Source organism: Zonotrichia leucophrys, chromosome 1A, assembly GCF_028769735.1.
Source record: "Zonotrichia leucophrys gambelii isolate GWCS_2022_RI chromosome 1A, RI_Zleu_2.0, whole genome shotgun sequence".
Lineage (NCBI taxonomy): Eukaryota > Metazoa > Chordata > Aves > Passeriformes > Passerellidae > Zonotrichia > Zonotrichia leucophrys.
Window position 1 is genome coordinate 21811325 of NC_088170.1, and position 13664 is coordinate 21824988.

Sequence of the window (13664 nt, forward strand, 5' to 3'; positions counted from 1 at the left end):
TCTAAAAAATGTATATTGGCAAAGAATTTACTTTTAAAATATATAAACTCAGCACACCCCAAGAGAATATTTCCAGTCAAGCACCGCTGGTTGTTTATAGTTCATTTAGGAGTATTTTATTGTAGCAATGAAGGTTGGTTTGGAGTATTTTTGTTCTTTCAGCTCCTTCAGTGGGCATGTCACTGCAGTAAGGCAGTGGGGTCACGGTGTATCCCCCTCTGCTCAGAGCTGCTCAGGGTAGACAGGGACATGTCCAAACTGCTGGGTGTTTCCTCAGCACCCTTTGGCTTCCCAGCTGTTTCTGCCATGCAGAAAGTGGGTCGGGAGGCAGATGTAGAGAGCAGTGTGGTGGAGCCAGCTCTGCTGCCCAGGTGGTGACACCCTGGGCACCACACATGGAGGCTCTGTGGGCATTCCTGCACTGCACAGGGGCCCTCTGAGCTCTGACCCCTGCTCTCTGGTGGGGAGGTGGGAGGTCAGAGGCTGCTGCATAGCAGAGGGGACAGCTGCTCACCTCCTTCCCAGGCAGGTGGGGCAGCAATGAAGGCAGCAGTCATTCCCTCCCCTCCTCCAGACACTGCTCAGATGAGCAGAGGATGACCTGGGGGTTGAAGTCTATTGCAGGGAAAAGCCTTACATGGCTTTTTTCTCTAAAGGGAGGCAGGGATCAAGAGTCTGAGTCTGCTCACATTTCAGGTCCCTTTGTCCTCCTTGCAAAGTATCTCTGTGCTGTCTCTCTGTCAGAGTAGATTGAAAGGTGCATATGCAGCCCTGTGTGGTACCTTTCTAATACAGTGAATTCTTAACTTTAATAATACATCAGTGTAATGTGAGGAATCAGAGCTGTCTTAGGAGGAGCTCTGTGGACTTTGCTGAGTCCAGCTGAGAGCAGTGCATTCCTGTGCAGAGCACAGTGGCTCATATTCTAAAGCTAGCAGTTCAGGTTGAGGGGACTCCCATCATCATCACACACCCCTGATACCTGAGCTGTGGGAAGCAGGCTGTTGTTCATTAGCTTTACATTTTGGCCTAACTATGGCCTAAAAATGTAAAGTGATGGAGAAGTTGTGATATTATTATATTCTAACTACCATTGCTGTTCAGTTTAGCTTGAATTCATGTCTGTATTCTCAGCTGTATTACCTGGTTTGTTGCATAGTATAATTGTCAGATTCATCCCAGTGATGTTTTTTGTATGGAGTAAGTTCTGTTTGTTTAAAGTAGTACACAGTGTTTTATGCTCTTGCCTATTTTTGTTTCACTAAACATTGTAAGGGATAAACATCCACAGGTTTGTTACTGTCATCAACAAAGTCAGTTTATCCCCTTATGTTGTTCCAACTGGATATGTTTTACTGAGTATTTTTTAAGCCTCGTAAAATACCAGTACAAAGATACTGTATCAGCATTGTACCTGTGCCCTTCGTATCCTGCTAAAGGACATATATATATATATATATATATATATATATATATATATGTATTCTTTGACAAATTGCAAAACTAGTCAATTTATTACATATTTACTTAGGGTTTGAAATCGTACAGGTTTCTTTATGCTACTTTGATTTTCATTTAATTTTATGTGTATAAATTTCAGAGAAAACCAAGTCATTGTTTGATCTTGTATTTGGCAGATGCCAATACACACTCAGACCCCTGCTATTTCCTGAGAGAAGCAAGTTGTCTGTTGGGCCTTTAACTCTGCTCCTTGCCTGTTCTGAATTGGGTGACAGACCTCCTACTTGTGCTAAAACCGTCACTTTGCTACTAAATTCCTTCTGGTGTGACAGGGTGGAGCTCAAGCAAGACAAAATCCAGTGGTCTGTGTCCTGCCTTCTGCTCTTTTCATTGGCACTGGCTAAAGAATTGTGACAAATACAGTATAAATGGAAATGTTTATTTGTTTTTAGAGACACACTGACAACAGGAAATGCAATCAGACACCAGTAGCTCCATCCTGACAGGCAGCAGTATGTTTAAAAAGTCAGATGTATAAAATGGGGTTAAATACTTGACATATTTTAGTGTAGAAAAATACATTGTGAATTCTGGAAGATTTATTAACTGTGTGCTGTGAACGTAGCTGGTGTAACAAAGCTGTTACTTTCTGTTTAAAGGTTGATACAAAAGGATCTTTGTTTTGTAATGACATTAGTCTTCATTTTCCAGGGATTTCTGCCGTTCAGATCTAGCAGAAGCAAAAAAATCAAATCAAATGTGAGAAGCTGGACACGTAGTTGGGAAATGGTTACATACTTTTGCTGTTTAAGAGTGTATACTAGAAGTTTTGATAAATGTTGCAGGGGACATTGCAGTAAATAGCATCCCTGGATTAACAATTTAATAAGCACCGTGATTGGAGCAGATGTGGGCTATGTACTGAGATGCTGTTAATTTTTTTGTATAGACATATCTTGATAGATGCTCAATTCGTAAGTAAATTGTGGCAGTGAATGATTTGACTCTTGCATTTGCCTTAAAATCCATTAAGAGGAAAGTTGCATTTTGAACGTGTGTATCCATAGAAATCTCTGTTAAATTTGCTGCTCAGAACCTTCAGAAAAAAGCCTTTGAGAGACACTCTCTCCCAAGAAAATTCTGTTGGTTTACATTGGGGATTTTGAAAGAGGACTTGCCACAATCAGTTTTGTTGTTTATTTGTTTTCAGCCTGGAGAAGGTAGCTAGAGATGAACAAAGGAGCCCTTCAAAGCCTTTCCTGCAGAAAACATGCCTTAACATCATTGGAAACACAGTAACAGGTTAAGACTCCAGAGCATTGGTCTTTCTTTAGCTGAAGCATCTATTAAAATAGCTGCTTCTTGTAATGCAGAGGGAGGTCTGGAGGGCTGAGAGCTGGTGACGGGGAGGGAGGGGATTTAGGGCTAACAGGTGGTCCTGAGCCGCAGAGCTCAGAGCAGCACGCTCGCCGCGGGCGTCCATGGGCTCTGCTCTCTCCTCTGCACACGTGTGCCTCTGCTCCCTGGGGTAGCTGGGGAGCCCCTTCTGCCATGGCAGTGAGAAATGATCTGAACAAAACCATCAGGAGGATAGCACGGTTTTTTTACAGGTTTCCTAAATCATTGAGCAGCTCGAGGAGGAGGACGGTAAAACTTCTCTGGAAATCTCCTGGTAAGTCTGCTGCTATTTTCCCCCAGAGTTTTTTTTCCTGCCAAACAAAACAAAACAAAAAAAGGGAAAAAAGGAAAAAAATCTGTTTCCATTGAACTGGTTAACTTTTCCAGTCCAGAACTGTATGCATATTTTCATTCTTGGAGGCTCATTAGGCAAAACTGTCAAATATCCTGGAAATGCAATAGAAGGTTCATCAGGCATGTTCTGACAAAGAGTTCCCTTACAGCTGCATCATTTATTCACATCACTGATATTTGGTATCTTGGTTTTGCTGTGTTTCTCCCTTAGGTATGTATATAGGAGCTCTAATATGACTCAAATAATTGCCTGAAAATTATTTGAAATTGCCTTGAGCTGCTAATTGATCTAGAAGGCCGTGCAAAGGCTGAACTGACTAAAGACTCTCACTCACTGCACCAGTGTTCACACAAAGTGATGGGCAGCTTAGAGGGGCTTGTGTTCAGCAGTGATGCCCTTGCCTTCTCTTCCCTTTTATCAGCTGGAATGCAGTACAGCTCAGCTCACCACTTAGTAAAAGGGAGTGTTCCTCACAGCAGCTCAGTGCTCTGATCCTTGTCCAGGCCTGGCAGAAAACTGTTTGCATCTCTCAGATTAACATTCTCATAGACACCCTTAAGGCCCAAACATGGTTTTGTCCCTTTAGCATGTCTGTGAAGGCTGGGGCTGAGGTGTGTTCTCAGGGGTTGGAAGAATGTGCGCTGTCATAGCGGAGGAAGCCGAGTTCCTTCTGTTCTTCTTAAGGGACTAGTGGTACAAGGTCAGTTTTCTTGTGGTTGGGACTCTTTGGACCAAGATGGTGAACTTTTCAACTCTGCAACATTAATAACAAGTTTGTATTTGCATGAGGTAGAATTTGGGTCCGTTCCACAGCTTAGTGTTGTACTTCAGACAAGAGATCTGTGACTCTTGAAAGGGGATTTCAGGTTTCAGATTTCAGGTGCCATCTGAAATCTGTCACAGAAAGGTTGTTAGGCCCCCTGTCTAAATGACACACGACTTCTTCCCAAAGGAGTCCACAGATTTCAAATACTCAGAAGGAAATGCCAGGACATTGAAGTCTGTATTAAACTTTCCTTGATGAATCCAGAGTTTTGAACCTTTCTTGGAATACTGGTAATCTCAGGTCCTTCTAATACATTAAATCATCCTGAGTCCTCATAACACATCAGATCATTCCTGCATCTCTTTTATTACTGTAAAAACTATCAATAAATGTTACTGAGAGCTTTAATTGCCAGCTGGGTTAGACACATGTGAAAATGTTTGCATGCCAGTTATCTTTATCCCCCAGTATTGCAAAAAAATTATTGTATCCATGATTTGTAACAAGAAATGAGGTGAACTCTGAGTGCTTTAAAAATAATGCTTTTTGTGGGTTGCCTTCCTTCTTCCTCTACATGTAGTGGCTTCAATAAGATTTACCTTTTTACTATCATTTTAGTGTATGTTTTAGCATCTCTTTTGAACTGAATTTGTAAATTGTGTCTGGAGTGCCCTTAGTCCTTTGCTGCCTGTGCAATGAGATATTTGTCACAGAACTGTGGATTTGATGGAATTGTGCCATTTCAGCAGAAGGTTGAGTCCAAGCAGAAAAAAATCTCAGTGTGAAAATTCAACTCAAATTTCTTATAAGTTTACAGAAGGCAGTCTCATAAGCTGGAAGCTGAAGTCCTGATGCTCCTCTCACAGGGGAGGAGGCACAGCTCCTGATTGCTCTTCAGTCTGTACAAAGACAGCAACTTACACTGTGAGTTAAACCTTACCTATCCTGAAGTCCACGGACATTTCTGCCTCCTTCTTCAGTGTCCAGAATTTTCCTTTTGTTTGGTGAATTACAAAATTACCCACTTCCTCAACTTCCTCCACTCTGAAACACCACGTTTTGGTAATTCTTTACCAATTGCCCTCCTGTCCTTCTGAGAGAGTTGTTCAACGCAAAAGCCTACCCTGGGCAGTACTGACCATCTACCCTGACAGAACTGGCTACCATCCCTTAGTACACAGAGATTTACCTTTGCTTCCAGCATACTAGAATCCAACTTTTTGCTGTCCTTCTGGTGGGTTTTAGTCCAGGACTGTCACTCACAGAATTTTTGATTCAGGATGACCCAGCAGAACAATTCTGTGTCACTAGGCTTGCCCCACAGATGAATAACCCAGCTGGCAATTAAAGCTTTCAGTAATACTTACCCATCATTTTTGGCCACTTGTGCTTTAATAGATAAATTAACATTTTAACAACAACAAAAGAGAAAAATTCATTGTTTGGACATGTTAGGGAGATCATAGATTTTGGGTGATCTCATTCATCATGTGAACCAAGAGATGGGCACTGTGCCTCTGCATAGTACCCTCAGACTTGTTGCTCTCGTTCTGCTTCTGTCACTCCGTGTCTCAGGATGCCTTGTTCTCTCTGCTTGACCCAGAAACAAAATCTGCCAAAGCACAAAATTAGTTTTTTAAGTATAACAACGAATTTAGTGCTGTTGTAGGTCACTGTGTTCAGAAAGGTGCATTTGACACAATTTTAGAAAGAGCTGTCAAAGCATAATTATGTTGCTGTCCTTAAAAATTCTTAGCTTTTCTGCCTGTCCTTGGTTGGGTACTTTGGGATTGTTGACCACAGAGTTTGACCTACATCTAATGTACTCCTTGCAAAGCTCTAAAAGAAGGAAGGAAATTTGTGGGTGCTCTTCAGCAGCTGATTTTTATTAAGTTACTTACTGAGGTATTAAAAAAAATGTCTTAGATGTGGTTCAGAATATACTAAATATAGCTGATAATCTTTTAACTGCATTTAGTTTGATCAAGCATACATAACATTTTATAAGAGGCTTAAACTAAGGGATGTAGATTTTAGAGTTCTGGAGCCTTCATTTCTTTGAAATATATTTGAATATTTCCTACAGCATCTTAGGAGAACTTATGCTGGCACATCATGTGACTAGAAATTTTATCATGATAAAGTACATATGTACAAAAGACAAAGGAATTAGAAAAAATATCATGAAGGACCATAGATTATAGATAGGATGAAGGATAAGATTATAGAATGATGCAAAAATTCAAAATAGACAAGTAACTCCTGTTTTCTCTGTCTCATAGCAGAGGAATAAGGTGAGGGGTGACAAATATAAAGCAGATAAAAGGATTTTTCAAAATTATTTTTAATTCAGCGTCTAATTAAATTGTAGAACTCATTACCAGAGGATGCTGCTGAGGTCAGGAATGTAACAAGATTTAAAGAGGGTCTGGAAAAGTAAGAATATTCAATATTATGATAATTGAACTACAATAAAAGCTTTGAAAGACACATAAATCTTCTTGCTTAAGGGTTTAAGATAATTTTTAACAATTAAGGATTAGTCTGAGATAATTTTGTGGCTCAGATCTCACAACTGTTACTGTTTCATGCAGTTTCTCCTTAAGCAACTAATGCGCCCCCCTGGAAGAGATAATTTTATGATCTGCATTGATTTAAACCTTTATGATATTTTTTAGGCTTATATAGAAAAAACCCAGATTTTAAACATGCTCAGAGGAGAATCCCATATTATCCTGTGAAAAACATAAAAAGCACAATGCTTGCTGACTTTTAATTTTTTCTTTAACTTTGCAAAACTGCCCCAGGGGCAAACCCTGCTTGTTCTGCAGCCGTTACAATAAATAAATAGCTACAGAAATCAAGTCTGTCTGAGGTGGGTGATTTTGTGTCCTGTTTCTTGCCAAATTCTGCTGGCTCGTGAAGACCTTTATTCTCAGCTCTCATCTGGTGAGAGGTCTCATCATTTTGAGCTACAGTTTCTACTAGGTACTTTGGAAGGTTCTTTCAGACGGCAGAAAGTGAGAATTTATTGACAGAATTTTAAACTGACTGTATTTCAGGCATCTGGAAATTGATTTTTACCTTTTGCTGTTGGCTAACATTTTTTGCACCTTTTGTATTCTATTGAGTTACACCTTTAGTCCTTCTCTAATGTCAAAGTTAGAATATTTTTATTGGTTTCAAAGGATTTTTGGTCAGAATGACCAAGCAGGATGACCAAGCATCCAATATAAAATTACATTTATGTAAGAATATGTGTTATGGAAAATAAGTGGACATCTTCACATGGGTATGTTGATATGCTTTAAACTTGCTACCTCCTCAAAGAATTAACATATAGAGTTTTAATTGATCATGCAGTATAAAAACTCAAACTTTCAGCTCTCTCTTCAAAATATATCCTGCTGACAAAATACATCGATAACACATCTGGGATGGGAGGACAATGTTAGGTCATATGTCAACTTAGATTGTCTTGGGTTAAAATATTTATTAATGAATTTTTTGCTTTCATATTCGGCCAACTAACATATGATGGCTTATGCTATGAGTGCCCATGTCCTTATGTGACATCTTTAATTGGATTATTCTGTCAATAGCTTGGGTATGTAGAGGCAGCATACCTTCATTTGGGAGACTGTTTGGGTAGCTGGGAAATTAATGAGCAGACAATGTCGCTCTGCTTTAGTGTTTTTGTCAAAAGCCAGCTGGTGAAAGCCATTGCCTCCCTGTCTCGTGAGGCCAGGGGTGGGTGACACCCGTGCAGTCCCTGGGGTCAGGCTGTGTCTCCTGCATGGACTCTCCAAGCTCTCTGGAGCCCTTGCAGTCTCTGGGTCAGTGAGGCCCTTGCAGGGGTACCGAGAAGGAGAGTGGCCACCTGTGGGAATGATGGAGAGTTTTGTCCTAACAGAGATGATAGATAGAGCATAGAGGCATTTGGGAACTGTAGCTCTGAAGCTCTACATCTCTTGTTGATGCTACATCTCTCATTTGCTTTTGCCAATGTCAAGCAAAGGCAGTTGGAAGATGCTGTTTCTTTCTCTCCACTGCCCCTCTTTGCTGCCCTCAGCACTAGCAGGAGGATGAGCGGATGATGATGACAAACTGTGGTGCATTTAGCTATGCACCTCTCCAGCACAGCTGCTTCAAGATTCACTACCAGGGCTGGCATGATGACTCATAACACCTGAAATAAAAGCTGGAAATTGGTCATTTATGAAGAGTAACATTAATGAATTAGTAGTTTAGAATTACCTGTTTTAAAGAGATAATGTAACATTAGAGCTTGAGATGTAAACATAGACCAAGCTTGGATGCAGCATGCAAAAGCAGGTTTAGAATTGAGCTGTACCCAGCAGGAGGGGTGAGCTGCACAAATGCAACTATTTTTGTATTAAATTTCATTTAATTTGATGGGTTTGAGTCAACTGTTTTCTGATCTCACATTTAAACAGAAGAGACTGCAGGTTTTGTTTGGCAGAAAGTTCAAGCTTTTAAATTTCATGTGATCTATCAGTTAAAGGTCTGGCTTCTGTCCTGGTCGGATATAAACTGCTGTTTCACTCCTCTAATGGAGTGATCATTGATGCTGCAGCAGCTATTCACAATTCACTCCTAATCCCAGTGTTGTGGCCAGGTAAAGCAGGGAGCCCTTCTGAGCTCTCAGCACTGTTTTTCTATGATCCTTCTCCTCTGTGAACTTGTAACTCTTGTTTGTTACCAATTCCAGCAAGAAGAGGGAGTTTGTTAACTCAGGTCTGGTCAAGAACTCACGGTTCTGGGAGTGTACAGATGTAGAGACCTAAACTATACTTTTCTTTCCTGTTGTGTTTTCGTTGTGTTTCTCCTAAAAGGAAAACAAAAGGAAGTGCTGCTTTGCGAGTATCCGTAATGCGGGCTATTTCGGGGATTCAGCAATAGAGGGCACTAGAGTAAATGCTTTATAAAGCCAGTATTTTTATTGGATTTGCATACAAAATTGAAAGATCACTTCTGTTTTTTTTATGTAGGAGGGATATTTTACCCATTTGTTTAGGTTTTTAATGTTGGAAAGAGGCTAACAGTCAAAGCAAGTGGAAGTCCCAAGATACCAGCATGACACGTAGTGGAACTGCATAAATACTTTGGGCTGATTTTGGACTTTTTAAACAAAAATTCTGCTATTTCTTTCCATTGCATTTGCAGTGCAGAAGTGTATGCAGCAATGTTTTCCTGAGCCAGGTGTTTATTGAATGTAATATCTGATGCCTTTGGTTCTGTCAAAGGTGGATTTCAAATGCATTTTACGAAGCCACCACAAAAGGAAAACCAGGTGTGAGAATGTGTGTAGACCCACACCCCCATTCTTGTTCAGGCTCTGTTCCCTCAGAAGTTGGGAATTCAGCATGTGCTCTGGGCTGCTGAATTTTGTGGTCTCCATATGAAAACCTAATTTAATTTAGAGACAACCTGAGCTGCTTTTAGCCTACTGGGTCATGACCTAAAGTTGATTTTTCTTGTCTTGGGCTTTCATTTTTAAAGTATTTCCACTATTGCAACTTTATGTTTTAACCCATACCTCTATTGAATGAAGTGAATATTCTCAGCCTTGTTTACAAACAGATTTTGTGATTATTTCAGGGTGGTCTGGCAATCACTGGGTGTTCTGTTTCTGTGGGTGTGGTGACTGTAAGCAGGACTGTATGCAGAGGAGTATCTGGCCAAAAGAAGTGTAATAGATTTCAGGAGTAGAAGCCTGTTTATAGGCTAGTTATGTAGGATCCCAGTTTGTGCAAGTCTCCTGTGACAAGTCTTCACTGGATAATGCTGGCAAGTGCTGGAAGGAGGGAGAAGACTTAAATGCTGTCACATTGATAAAAATACAAACAAGCTTTATCAACCAATTAGACTGATTTTAATTCTTTAATACTCCAGAGTAAATCAATGGGATTTACGCTCCTATGTCACTTAGGGCCAGGTCACTCAGGGCTCAGAGACATTTAAGCATCTGAGAACCAGTGCAGATTTCAGCAGCTGAATCCTTGACCCTTCTTGTGGCACTGGTGCCAAGAGTGGGGAATGCTCCCTCAGTCAGGGACCTTCTCTGGCAGCTGCCAGCAGCCTTACCTGGCTGACAGAGGTCTCTTAGAGATGCTTTATCCATGCTAACACCTACATCCCAGTTTTTCTACGTGCAGCTAGATGGCAATGTCACCCTCCCCTTCCCGGAGAGGCTGCTCAGCTGCACTGAGATGCCGCTCCAGGCCAGCCTGCCTCATCTCCTCCTCCTGGCCAAGGATGGCCATGACACAGAACACGTGTGTCCCGGTGTTTACCAGTTATCTAGCAAACCATCTGGCACAAAACACATCGACATTAGCTCATACCAAAAAAAAGTATTTAAAGGCTGTAAAATAGATGACAGAATTTTGGAGGTTTATAGAGGTACCGGTAGCAGAAACTGAAAAAAACATCCAGTTCAGGCTGTTCACTCTAAAATACCTGTCCTTCTTTCCTGTTTTGCAGGTGGGAAGCTGAGTTTAGGTATTAACCAATTATTTTCTATCTGGTGCATGAAATCAGAAATATGGTCATTGGGTTCCCAGGCAGCAGGGACATCAAACAGTCCCAGGTTCATGCAGGCTGCTGATTTTTATACCTCCTTTTCTGCTTTGGGCCTCCCTTGGAGTTCTCAGTGATTCACTCAGGGAAGTGTTTTCTTCCTACTAAAAGGCTGATCACTCCCCACTGCTTTGCAAATGTGATGTCCTTTGCATGTGGCAGAGTTGGGTTGTTGCCTGCCTAGATAACAAACTGTTATCTAAAAACTCTGAATCTGAAACTGGTGAGTAATATGGAAAATTTTTTGTGCAGTACCCAAACTCTATCTCAGTAAGACACTTGGCAAACAAAAACAGCCCAAGCATTTGTGTTGGAACCTGGACAGTTTGATTAAAGCACTTGTCTTCTGCTGAGGTCCAAATATATGCTCTTAATAGAGCATTAACAGTCTCTTAATAGAGACTGCTACAGGAGCTTATCCTGTTTCCAGGGCAGGGTTCCTGACCCTGAATTGGGCTGTGGCACTTACAGATAGGCTGCAGTTCAAGTGCTTCTTGGAGAATTTCCCTAGACAGCAAGTTAAGCCAGTTCCATGGTCTTTCTGTTCTTGGGAGAATGACAGAGGATCCTCTCTGTGGGAAGTGTGTATCCCAAAAAGGGCCTCAGCTCCTGTGAATGGCCATTGTACCCTCTGAGAGCAGAGTCTACAGAGACACAGCAGAAGAAGTTAAGGGGTACTTGTAGATAGTCACCGCCTTACAGGAGTTTGGAAGCTGTGGGCTTTGCTGGACTCCAGTCTGATATAAGCCTTGTGTGGCTTCTCAGTGGGGAAGGGGCACAAAATACACACAAAGATCCCTCAGGGGAAAGGATGGCCATAAGGACCTCAGAAATCCTATTTTACTTGTAATAAAAGTGATCCCTTAAAAATCACTAATTGGGAAATACGGTTAGAACTTCATTTTAATCTCAGACTGATGTTAAGTGTGACTAACAGATAAACAAACAAGCAGAAATAAAGAATATTTCATAGAGATCAAACAGATGTTACAGCAGATCTCCACTTCCTAGTAGCTGTGCTTAGAGCTTTCTGGAGGCTGTTTATTTCAAACAGGTTTCTCTATTATAGAACTGAGTGAAACAGTTAAAAAAGACCTTTGTGGCAACTTTGGCATCAAACTAGAATGTAGACATTTGGGCATCAGCAAAAAAAAGACCAACACAACATATACTAAGCATTCACTGAAACGTGACATGCTGATACCAATGTATTGTAGAAATAACACAGTTCATGCTGTCTTGGAGGAGAAATATAGCTGAACTTCATTCTCCTTCCTTTTGGAACCTGCTGGCTGAAAATGGCTTAAAACTTAAAGCACTAAACACCTTACATAGTTTGAATAATTTTCCCAAGACGCTTTACAGGCATACTTTCCATAGAGCAAGCAAAACTCTCTTCTGATTTCTGGAAACCAAGCCAGAGGTTCTCATGTAGAGATGATTTTAATTGCTAACTTCCCAACACAGTAGCAGGACCAAGTAGGGTGTCCTCCTCACACTTTCTAATGAAGACTTTTTACTGTGGTTGATAACTAATGCAAAGGTAATGCAACTTTGACTTTGAACTTTCCATGTGCTTCAGTTGTTTAGGCACAACATACATTTTGCATACCCATTTGGAAGTTAAATTTGTCTGGGCCATCACAGAAATGAAATCACTCGTTTCCTAGGCAGGGGAGACCACAGCAGGATAGAGAGGCTTTGCTGTTGAACCTCTGCCTGATTTAGTAATGCTTAGTTACTAGGGTCTGATGTTGGAGCATCTGTGGGGTCCCTGCCTGTTCCTTTGCTTGCTTTTTGCTGCACTGCCCTGGAGCAAATTGGTCGTGGGAACAGCTGTTTAGAAGCTATCAGGAAAAGTCAGTTTTGGGTGAAGGAAACCCAAACATCAGGTAGGGTCCATCCATGTAAAATGAGCATGCTGAAGCCTTACAGTTTACCCCTACTAGGGCAGGATAGGGGTGGTGTTGATTTCTAGCAATAATGTAAATTCATTTTTTCTATAACTCTAGTAAATCCATTGTTGCAGTAGAATAATAAACCATAAGGTGCTTCATTGTGCTCAATAGTTGACAATGAAACTTGCAAAGCATAATATTTATATGTTTAATAAATAGATACTTTGCATTTCTTAATAATGCAGGACAATTTTCATAATTAGTATGCATTGATGCATCATTTTCATACATAAATTCAGTGTACATGACAGCCTGAGCATCAGTAAAGTAAAACTATTAGCTTTCCTAGTTGTCAGTGAATGCTTTTATTGAATGTGCTAAGTCCACAGAGCTCGGATTTCAAAGAACAGGATTCATTTCAGATCACATCAGGAAAGAGCACCTGATTCTAATTGCTTTCCAAGCAGAAATGATATGGTAATCCATGATCTGATCACCATAACAGTCTTTGCAGAATTTTAGCTACTTTCTGAATTCATGGAAATTTTGGGAGTGCTCCAGTAAAAGTTTACCAGAAGAAGGCATTTTTCAAATTTGATGCTGTCTAAACCTTTGTGGAACATTGTATGCCACAACTGAAATGAAATAATGTATTTAAAGCTAAAACAGGTATGAAGAAAAGATCATACATAGATCCACTGTTTTAGGGAAAAAAACCATCCTTTTTCTAATCTTGCTTATTAAACTTATAAACAGTATGTTAAAATCTAGCTTAAGATTGAAACAATTTTAGAGATGAAGCTTATTTAAAGATGAAGCTTTCACATTTTTTGTAATTATGCCTATAATAGCCAGGTGGAATTTATGGGCTTGTCTTGCAAATGACATTATGGACTCACAAATTAAAATGAATATAAATGGCAAACAAAATAGCATTGAGAGTTAATGTTTCCTAACTGAATAAGTAATCCTGTTTCAGAACACTGTTTAGCTAACAGATTTTCTCCTAATATTATTTGTGCATTGGTGCATGCTCAGTACATACAATTGTGCAGTCACAGGAAGCTGGGGAATTAGTGAACCCTACAGATTGGTAGGACATTGCCCATGACCTCCTCACCACACAGGTGATGTGCAGTAGCTGCTTGTCCAGACGTGGTCAGACAATGGCATAATGGCTGAA